We start from the raw sequence: 15,387 nt of genomic DNA, 5'->3' as shown, positions 1-15,387 counted from the left end.
AAGCGTTTGGCCATGTGTAAAGTCTACACCGGCTGCATTAAGTCTCTATGGTCTTCCTGTAAGCCTGAGGGCTGACTCACTTTCGCATGCCTCAGTAAATTTAGCCCAAAACAGGCTCTTAGTAAGCTAATTGTGTTTAATAGCGAAGCCTGCTGTGTTGGGAGCAGAAGCTCCAGCAGAAACCTCCAGCTGCTTCCTCCAGACCCACTGAGACCAAACAGAGGAGAAACACACCGCAACGTCTAAACAGACTCATTACCTGCAACTCACTAACACCGGGCAGAGCAGTGTACTGCAGTCACAGGGTTTGCAATGCGGTTTATGGACAATAAAAAGTCAGTCTGAGGATCACAGAATATACACATGGCTTAAATGTTCACTTTTTTAAACATTAATCTGCTCAGGGGCAGCCACTTGGGGGGCCTTGGGGTGCAAAAGGGGGATCTTCCTGCCACCTCAGTTTTGGACATACCGCCCGTTTCAATACTACAACAAATTAACAAACCCTTGTCCACTTGGCCTCATCATTTCTCTTTGGGGGAAGCCCTGGTGCTATCATAAGGGTCATTCCACTCGCCTACTTTATTAGCTCAAGTGAATGGTATTAGAGGAGCCCTTGAAGGGGTGAGTGATCGAGTGAACGACTTCAGCCACACAACGTGTCCAAAAATCATTTTCATCGGATGCATTTCCCTTTTCAAACTCGTAAATAATGCCATACATAGCGACAGTAGTTCATAAGCCATGGTAGTACACTACTTTAACATTTCAAACCTTAAGAACTGACTTGCCGGGTTTTAGGTTACAAACTATTCCGTCTCCTATATATGACTGCTTTATTTTACTCTCCTATCTTGCTAGTTAGCCTGCTAAACTACAACAGCAAAAAGAAAGGCACTACATCATGGCCAGACAAAGCAACTACTTACAAATTTTATGTATGTTATACGTAAAGATCTTTAAAAACATAAACGTTTGCATGACTAGCCGATTCATTCGTGGAGGCTAACCTGCTGAGAGTGAGTGTGATCCATTTGTATAATGAGCTCCTCAGTGTTGGCCACTTGTGTAATGCAGTTTCGATGCACATCCGTGTGGTGAGCCAAAGTGGATGAGGGCATGTCGAGAAAAGTACTGAAATGGGGCCTTGATTATTTTAAATATTTAAGTTCTCTTCTGCAATTACAAATAACTAGTTTATTTCTCCCGAAGATTTTGATGTCAGTGTACAGAACACATCACACCTTACTTGTTGGCTGGATAAATATCTTGGGTGGACCACTTGATTTGACCATACGTGAGATTTTGCTTCTGTTTATCTCAAAAAACTAAGCCCTTTTTCCTAAAAACCAACTGTCCTGTTGTAACTTAGCTCAGCTGTATGCATAGGGGATTCATTTGTTGCATGCTCATTTTATTGAAATTCACTTATTCCTTACACTGAAGACAAAAGGAAAGGTGTAAGAGCTGCACTAAACACTGTAGAAGACTGCATCGCCTCTTAAACTCACCAAAAAATTCAAAGTAAACAAGGCAAACAAAGTTTTGAGGGGGTTGACTGGGTTAGTGCATTTAGTTGTTGTTATGCTTTTGCTGTATGCATGTGGTAATGCTGTAACATGCCCCCACTGTAGAACGCATCAGTTTTAATTTCATTCAGGTCATGTGGGTGGTTGCAAAATATGTTTCTCACTCTGCCCTGGTGCATTCCCTGGGGACAGCAGAGGAAAATTAGCCATTTGCCTAATTCAAGCACATTTATGTAATGAAATAATGACGCTGTAGATACTGTCTGTTAAATAAACAAATCCAGTAATTAATATAGCTGCTTTAACAGAATCCACTACTTAACTACACCTCCTACAGTTGAGTCATACATGAGATATAACACCACAAAGGAAATGTTTCTGGAACACAAAATCTCTGAGAGAGTAATGCACTGTAGATTAGTTCAGGCCTCCAGCCATCTGTCTCGACACTGCAATTTCACCACTGCCCTCCAGGTGTCCCTATGGGCATCAGACGCTCACACTGAGGTAAGACTAATGAAGTTCATATAGCAAAAGCACACCCTGTTATAGCCTCCTTCATCAATTTTTCATTGCCATTATGGCACAACAGCAAATGTCCTAGCAAAAGGCAAGTTATACAAGATGGAAGGAAAGGATAACATGACATATAGGTTACAGTTAGTAGAACAGGGTTGCTGATACTTGGTCACAGGGTAATGCTTATGGTTTAGGAAAACCTTTGCAGTTATTTTGATGGTGATTTGACAATTATAGCTTTCTATTACCCAGAATTGTTCCTATGCACATGAGCAAAGGCCACAATCTTCTAAAACGGGTATTCCATTCTGAGTATCCAGCACAGTTCGGTGATTTCCATAGTTAATCACTGATTCAACTCATCTGTTAATTGCCTCCTACAAAGAAATTAGATCTTGGCAAGTGAAAATATCTTAAATCTAGTCAATACGTAATATTTCTTATTTTCTTGTTATTCCTAGTAATATTCCTGAGACTGTTTTCAGATGTTTTGTTTTGTTTTTTTTTTTACTTGAAAGCAATTTGATGAGGGCAGCATGATACAAAGTATGTACAAATTACATCAACATCTTCACACATTATTAGAAATAATGGGAAAATGAGAAATATTAATTCTATTGAATAGATTTTGATTTTTGATTTTGATTTTGAGAATTTGTTGCAGTGTAACAATTTACAGATGAGTTGAATTTTACTAGGGATGCATGATGGGAATCATGCTGGAAATATATCGATGTCTTCAAAAAGACACTGGCAATGGACAGATGTGGCCAATAATGTAAAGTGATATTTTATGACGTACATATTGTACTCCGGAAAAGCAGAATGGGCTACTGCACCAAAGTACTTTATTCATTTCACTACATTTATAACCCTATACGAGTTACATTTCTCTGTAATGCTAATCCAGGTGGATTAAGTCCCAATTTCCACATTTATTATTAATGTTAATGCATCAGCATCGGATATCGGCACTGGCCAAAATGCTCATATCGCTGCATCACATCATTTTATCTAGAAAAAAAAAAAAAGGGGTGTCTTATTCTACTGGCAGATCATTTGGCTTGTTTTAAAACAATACAGCTAATTTTGTTTATTTCAAGAATTACTGTTTAAAACAAACAAAATTATCTCCCAAGAGAGTAAGACAATATCACTAGACATAGACAGACTTACAGCAAGAAAATATGACTAGATAGAGGCTGAATAATCTTATTGTATTTTTACAACAATTTAAAAAAAGACAAATATTAGTTATATCGGCTATAATTCAGATGATTTCACTTGAAGATATCCTTTTTTCCAGTTAAGGTGGGCATATTTGAGTGAGGGAATTACCAAACTGTAACTGGATACTGACCACCCAGGACCAGAACTGAATACTCCTACTGTAAAAGTTGCACATCTGTGTTGTGAGCCAGCATTGGTCATCTTATAAAACAACTGGCAAATGATACCAAGTGTATTTGAGACACCCTGGAACCCTGGAAATTTGAAGGAAATGATGAATTAAGTACTGGTTCAGTTTTTCGGCGTCACCCTCGCTCTCATGCTCTCCTTCTCTTACTCTCTTTATCCCTGTATGAAGTTGTTAGCATATCCATCTGTCTATCTGTGGTGTGGCATGAAGTTGTTAGTGGGCCGATCCTCGCAGCATGGCGTAATGCAGCGAATGCTTCTGGAATGAAATATAACACCATACAACTGCATAATTGCCTCTCAGCCCGAGGGAGCTCTTGCGGAAAAATGAGAAAAGTGCAGAGACTAATGGAGCTAGCAGGCGAAGGGGGGGTGGGGGGGGTGGAGGGAGATGAGAGATCTTTAAATAAGCCAATGTCTCTCGCCTTTAGAGCTCCCCTTTAACAGTTCAGATGATATAAGATCATGATGGGATAAGGATCCTCCTGCTGCTGAAGGTGTGAGAGAGCGAGCGAGTGAGCAAGTGAGAGAGCAAGAGAGAGAGTGAGGGAGGGAGAGAGAGAGAGAGAGAGAGAGAGAGAGAGAGAGAGAAAGAGAGACGGAGTGAGAGATGAGATTTAATACATCTTTATTGTACCAACATACGCACACTACACTACCACAGCACTGAACACAGAGAGCGCGAGGGAGAGAGAGAGAGAGAGAGAGAGAGAGAGAGAGAGACGGAGAGATGGAGTGAGAGAGAGAGAGAGAGAGAGAAAGAGAGAGAGAGAGAGACACAGTGGAAAAGAGAAGGACAATGCAGAGACAGATAGTCTAGCAACAGTATAAGGAGTTCACCAGCTTAACCTTTAGAAATTTACAGTTATCGCTGGCATTTTGCTTTGCTATTTAAATGTCATTACAATGTAATTAACTTTAATTTCCTAGTAACTACACAGATACATAATTATATTTACATTCTGTTTTGACAAGTTTGACGCAGCTGACCAAAAGATGTTTAAAAATGTAAAGGATGTTTTCTTCTTTCAGCAAAAGAAGACTTTTGTCTTAATAATTAGTCTAAAATAAATATACTTCAAATTAGAGATGGCAGGATATCATATTAGAACCTTGAGTCTTGGCCAGTACATCTACGGAGCCACAGGAGCAGATAATATGGCAAGAATACAATCATTATATAAATGATATAATCATCATTACACCTGTAGACACTTTTATGGTGCGTGATAAAGTTTAATTTCCTGGGTTTGATCATTTGGAACTGGCAAAAAGCTCCAGAAGTGCCACATTTAAAACCTGCTAATCAAAATTATGAGAACAACACTTTTTATTCAACATTCCACTCTCTGCTCTGCACTATTACGCTCTCTTTGTAATGAACATGCAGTTTAATGAATTGAGACAATGAATTCCAAGACGGTGGCCACATGGCTTGCCACGATGCTGACTTTTTTTCGTTAGTGTTTTTATACTGATGATATACACAGAAAGGCTTATTGTGACACCATTTATCACACTGCCATGTTGCTTAACTGTTGCTCAACACTGCTGCTCAATCACTCACTCACACTAAACAGGTAACATCATCACACAGTGTGCTACATTCTTTCTTCCATATCCAAACAAGCATTATCTGCTGATATCGGACCCCACACCGATCCCAGACTATGTGACCTCTAATTCATATCATAATAAAATGTCTCCTACAACCACAATGCCACATTCACATTTTCTTTACCACTTCTGTTCCAATGAGCTAAGAATGATAATAAAATTACTTTATCGTCAACAGTAACTGTAACTTCTAGAGGTTAAAGGGCCAATATACTACATTTTTCTTGCTTTTTTATATTTTCCCCTTCAGGTCCACTTATAATTTTGTGTTTCAAAAATTGTTACATAAACCAAATCTCTCTTTAGCCCAGTTATAAAACGCTGATTTGGATTCTTTGTTGTGCACAATTCAAAAGGCAGTTCATAGTGAATGAACGGGGCTAAACTACTGTAGGCTGAATAGGCATGCATATGTAAATACCATGATGGTTGTGACATCACAAAAACAATGAATTCAAAACAGGCTGTTTTTGCAGTTTACTGTCCATATATGGACTTTTTGGACTGAGGAATGAACAGTACAGTTTTGAAACCTTAAACATGTTTACATACTATATTAATTTCATGAAAAGCCATCTCCATGACACAGGGCCTTACGTAAACTGCAGAGGGGGATTAGACAACCATCACGAACACATAAAACCGGAATGAGAGAGGGGGTCAAAAGAACACAACTGCTCTTCTCCATTTTCACACCCTCTCACTCCCTCCATCTGTCCACGTGTTCAGACTCGCTCCTGTGCTTCTGAAGAGGCGTGTGTGTGTGTGCGCATGTACATCTGGCACGTTCCAGAAATTACAGGGCCGTGACGGAACTGCAACCTGTCGCCCTATTCTGGGGAGCTTGCGCCCTTTGACCTCTCACGTCTGCAGCGGTGCAGGGGTTACATAGCGTAGCCCTCCACACACAGTTTCCACCCACCCCGGATACACTCTTTCCTCCGCAGATGTGAGGAGCGTGGAGAAGACTGGGTGGTCTGAACAGGCTGTGGTGGTTTATAGTGTCCTGCGAGCAGACTGTCTAATCCCACACTGACCTTCACCCCCAAGCCTCAAAACAAAAGCGCACGTTTGAATGTGTAAAGATATCCTGCTTTTAATTTTCTCCCTTGCAGCCCACTTCTGACATGTGTGTGCCACTGTCAAATGATTAAAATAATGAAACGAAAAATGGAACTAATACTACTAATAACGTGCAGGGCCTCTCTACTCTCAGAACAACCTCGATGCTTTGTGACATGGATTCCACAAGATGTTGAAAACATTCTTTTAAGATTCTGGTCCATGTTGACATGATTGCATCATGCCATTCCTGCAGATTTTTCATGCTGTGAATCTACCATTCTACCACATCTCACAGCATCCAAAATCCCTAATGCCCGATCTGCTGCTCACTAGATGTTTTTCTGCAGATGGAAATGCCTTGTTGATGAGAGAGATAAAAAAAAAATAAATAAATAAATTAAAATTGGTCAGACTGTTTTGACCTGACAGAATGACTACGATAGCTCATATAACCACTCTGTACAATTGTGGTGAGCAAAAAAGTATCTCAGAATGCACAAAACACTGAACCTTGAGGCGGATGGGCTACAACAGCAGAAGCTCATGTCGGGTTCCACTTCTGTCAGCCAAGAACAGAAGACTGAGGCTGCAGTGGGCACAGACTCACCAAAACCGGACAGTTGAAGACTCAAAAAATATTGCCTGGTCTGAATAATGTCGATTTCTGCTGAAACACACAACTGGTAGGCTCAGAGTTCGATCAGACTGCGTTGCATCAGACTAAGGTAGGCTTGCATTAAATGTAAACTGTCTTTTACTTCAGTTACAAGAGATTGTTCACTGAAAGTTTACAATCAGTATGCATGGGCATCAATATATTGAACCCATAGCTAGCATTACCTGAAGGTTTATATGCATGTGGTTGATGGCAGCAGCTCTTCACCATAAGGTTAGAACAATAAACTGAAATGCACCTCAAGATACAACACTGTCTGAAGTCTGAGTGAAATTCAGGGTTCGAGGGGCTCCTGGCAGGAGAATTTCTCAACCATTATGAGAATCAGAATGGCAGCAGAGATTCCCCTAAGACCAAGTATGAAGGGTAAGTCTGAGAAAGCCATTATTTTCTGGAACTGGAACACAGATTTAGCATGTTCCCAACCAGCATCATGAGGAACCACCTGGGATGCTTTTCCAGCAGATTCCACATAGGCCTTGTTGGCTGCTGAAGACTACTTGGTGGTGTGGGTTTTTATAATAATAATAATAATAATAATAATAATAATAAAAATAATAATTACTATTATATTTTTTGTGTTTTGGAAATGCCCATCTATAGACTTGGAACTCCGCTATTTGTCTTAGAAACAAGCCTTATCAATATCCCCTTAAGATAACAAAAGAACACAATCAGGCGTGACTGACTGGTACTCAGTCCTCATTCACAGTCAGGTACTTGACTCATTTCACCTTATTCTATCTCTGAATCCTTTATTGCAGGCTGAGCCCTGAAGCCATTCACTCTTTGAAGCTCTGTTTCTTTCAGGGGGCAGCAAGGGTGGGACCCTCTCACAGGGGAACTCAAACATATCTGCTCTTGCAGCCCACCGCTCACTGCTTGCCCCCTCACAGCCCTGGGAGGATTTGCCCATATTAAGCGCTTGGCAGGGCTCACTCTATTCCTGCTCTATAGAGGGATCTGCACTCCGCCAGGCCCGGATTAGATGTGATTAACCTAACGCGACTAGAAAAATAATAAAGAAGAGAATCCCTTCTTTTTTCCTCAAAGTTCACAAAGGCTTTTCACATCAGTCAAAGCTATTTTCAGTGCTTTATTCATCAGTCATCGCTCGTTTGGGACTTAATACAACGATTATCTCATTGTGACAGCTCCAGAGGAGATAATAGTTTTTCAAAATACCTGTTGACAGCAAAAGATGCTGGATATTGGCCATGAATGAGGTCGTTTTCTTCCTTCTGTTTTGGAGCTCTATTCCAGATTGTGGTGTTTGCATGCTATGATATGCAGGTTGAATGGTGTGGCATTCACAGAACATTAACATAGCTGTTTACAGTTTCGTTATTTAGTAACACGATATTTGTCACATAGCAGCCAACGTAAATATTTGTGAAATGCTTTTTCTCCAAGTTCATTTAACCCATAAAACTTAGTTACGTAGTTACTGTTGGCAAAAACAAATGCATATTGCAATTTATATTATATAACTATTATTATATGAAGGCAGTTGGAAGCGCAGCTTCAAAATGTTCCATTAATATCATGTTTGTGTTTGTAACTAGAAGAAGCTTCATTGCTTTATTCTGAAACAAATGGAACAAAGACAAAGATGTTGATGCCGTACGTGAATCAAACGTAACTGCAATTCGCTGTGCATCTCGCTATGTAATCAATAAGGATAAGCACAGATAGTCGAGGATGTGTTTAACCATTTCAGGTGCCAGTATTCAAAATACTCAAATCACTATTCAAGTATTTGTTACTTCAAAGTCAAGAAGAACCAACAATGCAGTAAAACACTTAAGTCTTTCATGAGTGCCAAGCATGTTGCCAAGGAAGCACTGTTAAAGTGGAATTACATTGATTTTTAAAAATTTCTGCAGTCAGACCGTTGAAATGTTATTCTATCAGAAAGCTCTGAAAGAAGTGGTATATTATAGAACATATATGTGTCTTCTGACTTTTCATGTGTAACATTTGTAATGGTAAAATAGTGGTAAATTAGAAAAATGTTTTTTTGGGGGGGAGGGGCTGTTTCGCCAACATGCATTTATCTCTTTGCCATGAATGCACTAGAAAAAAAAAAGTTTTAGGCCAAAGTTTTCTCTCTACACTGTCAGAATACAAAGTTTTGGGAATCAGGCAGCTTATTCATAACCAACTTATGTAACACCTTTCTGTGAGGTAGTTTTAGAGGCATAAACTCTTTAGACGTCTGGTTCCTATCACCACCACTGTGAACAATTCTGACTCCGCACGTTTCTCTAGAACGGCACATTTCACATCAAACCACTTTGAATGACTCTGTTTACATCTTAACGACTGAATTGTGCAGAAATTTTGAAAAAACAGCAGAATTTCCTTTCAATCACGTGACTAAGAAGGCAACAACAGTGCCGCTGCAACTAGCCTAACTACTCTAGCTGACACTGGTTAGAACCAAAAACAATGATATTTCTGTTCTCTGTGTTAACGAACTAGCAAATTAGCTCAACATCCACTAAGGAGAAAAACTTGGGTGTTAGTTCGTAAGTCATTCAGCTGAGTTTTGCCTAATTTGTCTTTTGCTACTGGGTTTTTTTCAGCTCGGTAGCACCAGTGTACCATTTTACCATGTTTGTGTATCATGATCTGTTACTATGAGGTGAAAAGCTTGTCTTCTTTTTTCCTCTCTTTAGTTACCTGAATATTCAAATCATTAACTCTTATGGATATTCAAACTTATAATCTGTCAGAATGCACTAGTCTAGTTAAATAACTATAACTACATTTGAACAGCATAAGACAAAAAAAGTGGCAATACCTCTAGGGGTTAATGAAACTTGTAGCAGACACACAGTGCAGTCTAAGTAACTGGACAGTAACACAATATTTGTTGCTTTGGCTCTGTACTCCTTCATGTTCCTGAGGCTTACCAGCAGTTTGCATTTTGCGGTAAACCATCTTACGTCACGCTGGCATATTATTCTCCTTTATGGTAGCTTCTGACAACATAAAGAGAGTGTTCATGGGGCTCGAAAGTGGCTTACAGGGTTGCATCCAATAGCCATCACCAAAGTCTGAATCTTGAAATGCCACAGCTATCTGTGGCCAGAAGTCCTAAACAGCACAACTGACCCTGCTGCTCAGAGGGAAAAACAGCTTAGTTTCAGTCTCCTGTACTTCTGCAGTGGTGGTGGACAGTTGTGGCTATCTGCCAGCTCATGTACACAAAACTGACAGTCAGGGTTGTCCTAAAAGAGTGTCCAGGTGCACTGTAGCATTACATCAGCAGCAGCCAGCGAAGACGCACTGGCCGACTTAGCATGTCTCAGATGAAGCATCTGCTTGCCTTCACACTTCCAAATTGGTTGGTGCTGTACAAGAGTGAGAGATTCAGACAGCAGATAGCAATGTTCAGGATCCATTTGGCATGTGGCAGTCAATCTTTATGACTGAAGGTATTCTTCAGACATTCACTACTCTGGGCTTCCATGATAACCTCCACCCCAAACTCATTTGATCCTATGTTAAGATAGAATAGCAAGAGTCCAGTTGTAAATGCCACAACTACAATCAACTATGTGTATTTTATTGGCTCTCTTATGCACAAACTAACAAAGCAACATCCAACTGTCCACGAAACAACTTAGAAGGCAAATGTCCAATTCCTTTAGGCCCCCTAAAATGCAAAACTATGTACAAAAAGGCTTCTGCACAGTTCGGACAGTACTGGGTATACATAGCCTCAAATTAAAGCTCTAAACTTATCTGTCTATTCTGCTCTATTTCAGTAAATGATATTTTATTTAAATATATTTTATTCCATTCTATTCCACTTCGTTATATGCCATTCGATTCCAATCTATTATATCTTATTCCGATCTACTGTATCCTATCCCATTCTGTCTTAATCTGTTCTACTTTATTCAATTCCATTAAAATGTATTTCATTTTATTCAGATGTATTCTATTCTTATCTACTGTATCCCATCCTCTTTCAATCTGTTCTATTAAAATATATTCTATTCTAGTCTATTCCATAGTATTCTGTGTCATTCCAGCGTAATCCATTGTATTGCATTCTGATGTGTTCTCCTCCACTCTATTCTATTCCATTAAGATTTATTTAATTTTATTCAAATTTATTCTATTCTTATCTACTGTACCCCATTCCATCATCTTCCAATCAGTTCTATTTAAATCTATTCTATTTCAGTCTATTCAAATCTATTCAACTCTAGTCTATTCCATAATATTCCGTTTCATTCCAGCGTAATCCACTGTATTCCATTTTATTCCATTCGGATTTGTTCTACTCCGGTCTATTCTATTCCATCCCATTAAAATTTATCTAATTCTATTCAATTTATTCTATTCTTATCTACTGTACCCCATTCCATCATCTTCCAATCAGTTCTATTCAAATCTATTCTAATTGTAATTTCAATTTATTCCATTCTGATGTGTTCTACTCCAGTCTATTGTATTCTATTCCATTTAGATTGTAAGCTACTGTATTCAATTCCCATCTATTCCACAATAAAAATCCCCTCATCATGATACTAGCCCTACTGTTTGTGTCCAAGAACAAAACCGTTAGCAGGTGTCCAGCATTACCTGTGGCTGGTGTGTCACTGTGTGTGGTGTTATCTGCTTGGCTGGGAGTGCAGCGGGAGGTCCAGGTAAGAATCCTTCGCTGGACTGGCCGCTATCTGTCTGAGCCAGAGCTCATCCGCTATTGTGTGTCACTCTCCGTGCGTGTGTGCTCCCTGACCTGTACCTTCACACAGCACTGATTCGCTTCAAAGAGCGCTGGAGTGTGTGAAGGAGGCAGTGTGGAGATGCTGTGGGTGTGTGTTTGTGTGTTTCTCTCTCTTTTGTTTCCTATAGATCCTCTGGACAGTGGCTGGCCATGGAATGAGGGAGGTCCATCAAAGTGACATCAATATTAATGGGCTGATACCGCAGTTGCAAGTGAAAGACGGGGCCGGACGCTTCGAAGCAGAAGAATGGACAAACAAAAGATAACAGTTTAACTCATGCCTGCAGATGACAAACACTCACACAAAATCTATTTTTCTTAACTAGCACCATTATGCTCAGAGTTGAGCTGCATAAACAGCTATTGGATGACAGGGCCAGCTGTCCCTGGATGTCTGTATGGGGGGTGGTGGGGGTTGATGACTTCATTGAATCTTTCTGCAAACAGATGGAGAGCTAACACAGGCCTACTGTATTAGTTCTGTTAAGTTAGTTCAGAGGCTCTGTTTTCAGCAAAAACAGCTTCTACGCTGATCTCTCTGAACAAGATGATCTTTTAAAAGCATCTTAAAATGCAATTATTTAATACTGGGCTTTAGTAATGGGCAGTGTATAGGTACGCAACAAATAAGCGCAGATCACAGTGCAAACCATCGCAACAGATCACCCCCACTGTCCAGTCTGTTGTATTTGAAGTACTCTGCTTTAAGACGCAGAATGACTTTTGGGGTTAGCCTTGGACACTAGAGCGCTACTAAAGAGCTGCCTGACTCAATCTGCTCCAGCTGGTACTAAAATGTGAATGACTAAGATTTTCCAGCAGAAATGTTCAAATTTCTCATCCCACCTTAAACAGTTATGTTCAGGCGCATGTACAGGTGCCAGAATGTAACTGCTGCTCCATTTAATGTGGAACAAAAATTAGGGTTAAAAAAAAACAAACAAATATTTATTTATTAATTAATTAATTTCAATTATAACATGAACTACAGTTTTGGCCATATCGAGCTCTACTGCAAGCGCATATTTTGCACCACGTCTTCTCATATGTGCACTTCTGGGCCCAAGAGTTTAAACAGTATTATTCTGATAGTACATTCTTTCACCTCGTGTTGGAGGGTCATGCCCCGTTAAACTGCCGTGTCTGCTATAATTGTTTATGGAAATCCCTAAACAACATGCAAATTCTTAATGCAAATTTATTTCTGGTTTTAAACAGCAGAGGAAATAAACACAAAACCAGCTGCTGCTACTTTTACTCAAACTTTAGTCAATCGAGTTTAATATGTAACCAGCCACATATCTCCACCCACTTTTTGCAAGATCCTCCCACATTTTTTGTGTGACACTCTATTAGATACATATGTGGAAGACACATTTTTTGTATTTTGCTGTGCACACAGCCTACAAACTCTGCAAATACGCTTGTACGCAGAAAACGCTTTGGACCCAAATTTTTTAGTTATTAAACCTCAGGTTGTCACAACTCATCCACAACTGCACCTTCCGTGAAATCAACTCTGTCAGCCTACCACCGTGTGTATATCAGCCTGGGTCTGTCTGCCATGTCTGTCTGTCTGTCTGAGGTTCGTCTGTTTTATCTCTCTGTTGCAGCTGAAACACACGCAGCCATCCTCTTCTCCCAATGGCCACCCAGCACTGCACCAGTTACAGCACTGCCAACACACACGCGCACACCTTACAGCCTTGTTCCTCTTTATACAGACAGACAGACAGACACACACACACACACACACACACACCTGGCATGAAGGAAACATAACAGCTTAAGAGCTTCAGTGTTCAGTTACTTTTCTGTTTAAATAGGACTGTAAGATCTTAGAGAGCTCATATTTGTGAGTATGTACATTATATTAGACTTTGCTACTATGCGTTTTAATGTGGGTGCACTGCCAAGGACATACTGTTAAAGGACATGACTGAGAAGACAGAGGAAGCGTGGTTGTATCGCTAACTGCTCTTGCTGATGTTAGCTTTGTCCAGAAACAGTGAAGATATTTCGCTGTTCTCAATTTCACCTCGACAAACTAACATCTTGACACACTGAGGAAAAACACCTAATATAGAAGACGACAATCCTCATCAGCATCCACTGTTGTACCGGTTAGCTCATCCGAAGAGGCAGCCTCCATTACTCACCCAACACAAAAACGTACACATTTCTCTATTTTTGTACAATGAAATATGTTTTTAAATAGCTTTCTCTGCATGCTGTTCATTTATTGTACTAGTAAATATTTTTGCTTCCTGACACCAATAAAGTCACATTAATAATTTCAGTTAAAATCTGTTTTTCAGTCATTTTTTCCTTCCCAATGTTTATCAACTCATATGGATACTCGGACACCAAAATCAGTCAGAATGTACTACTCGTGTAATTCCTGCATATAACCACAGACAAAAAACCCCACACCACTTCATTTGGCCTGGGCTCTGAGACGTGAGACTCTTCCCCGTGAAAGCAGAGTCTGATTGCCCCACAAACGAGGACAATTTTACTGCGGTAGCAGCATTTGACTGGGCCATCAGCAGGTACAGTCTTCACAAACTGGGTAACCATATATCACAGTTCGGAAAGCATTCTCCCTTCCAGCTGGGGAACTGTTTGTGTGTGTGTATGTTTTGTTTGCTATTGATTTGCAGCATTGTTGTAATTGTAAAGTAGGGCTGAAATAAACGACTAATTTGATAGTCGAATAATCTATCGAAACGAATAATCGATTATTTGGATTATGAATCGCTCAATTACCAATTAACTCTTATGTAGCTATCAGCTTTTAAATTTAATTTGAGGTGTTTTGGGTATTTAGTAACTAACAATGACAAAAATCAATATCTTATTCAAAAATTCACTGTTTTAATGAACTTTCCTGCTAATACAAAAGATAAATAAAACTATAAAATCTTTTCCTGTCAAAATTTAAAAGCGAGGATGTGCAAAGTAGCAGCAATAAAATACAACTAGATCAATTTTCTTTTAATTAAGTAAATAAAGAAAAAAACATCAAAATTTAAATGTTAAATATAAACAGTGCAGTCTGTGCTCTGTGCATTCTGCTGTCTGTCTACACACTGTTGCAACTACATTCTACAGTCCTAGGTCTTTATTCAATCACAGGGAAGTCAGCTTGTCTCCGTGCTCTTGTGAGAGACTCGCTCTCCTCTAAGAGCAGATATTCCCTGCAGAGGAGATGAGCTCTGATGGAGCGGAGAGGAAAGTGGTGGACATTTGTGGTAAAACTTGTTTTCTATGAACAGTTAAATTTGAATGATTTTGTGTAAACATTTTATTGTAATGTAACCCTTCATCCAGCTCCCCTGTATGTTCGCATAGATCTACCTCCTGAAACCGTTGAGAGTGGAGGCAAACGTTCGTGGAGAACATTAAACTGTTTGCAAACGTTCTCCTATGTTCGCTGACCACTCTTAGCATTAACATTAGCTACCTAGCTCGCTAGCACAGCTATCTTACTGAGGGGAATCTTCTTTATCCAGTGAGCCGATGAGTTTCCTCTTCAGATGCTCCTGTGCCAGCTGAGCTCGGCTTTACAAACAGCCCAACTGACAACCTTTTTTCCTGAGTTTAGCATGAAATGCTCCCACACTTAAGGATTTTGTTTTGGAGGCTGCCATCTCGCTTTTGGTAACTCTCCAGTATGCGGTAATGTCAAAACATTCCTAGTTATTGTGAGAAACACGTGTGATGATGTCACCAACTAATCGACTATTAAATTAGTTGCCAACTAATTTGGTCATCGATTTTAGTCGACTAAGTCGAATAATCATTGCACCCCT

The 15,387-nt window shown here is 39.7% G+C and overlaps 1 protein-coding gene across 3 annotated transcripts in view; it reads right to left on the bottom strand.

Moving 5' to 3' along the window:
* The window catches only part of zgc:158464 (uncharacterized protein LOC791139 homolog), a 187,453-nt gene that overhangs the window by 53,251 nt on the left and 118,815 nt on the right, over positions 1–15,387 (bottom strand). The window lies entirely within an intron of this gene.

The sequence above is a fragment of the Colossoma macropomum genome, unplaced genomic scaffold (assembly GCF_904425465.1).
Source record: "Colossoma macropomum unplaced genomic scaffold, Colossoma_macropomum, whole genome shotgun sequence".
Lineage (NCBI taxonomy): Eukaryota > Metazoa > Chordata > Actinopteri > Characiformes > Serrasalmidae > Colossoma > Colossoma macropomum.
Note: the sequence above shows the minus strand (reverse complement) of the source record. Positions and strands in the feature narration are given on the sequence as shown.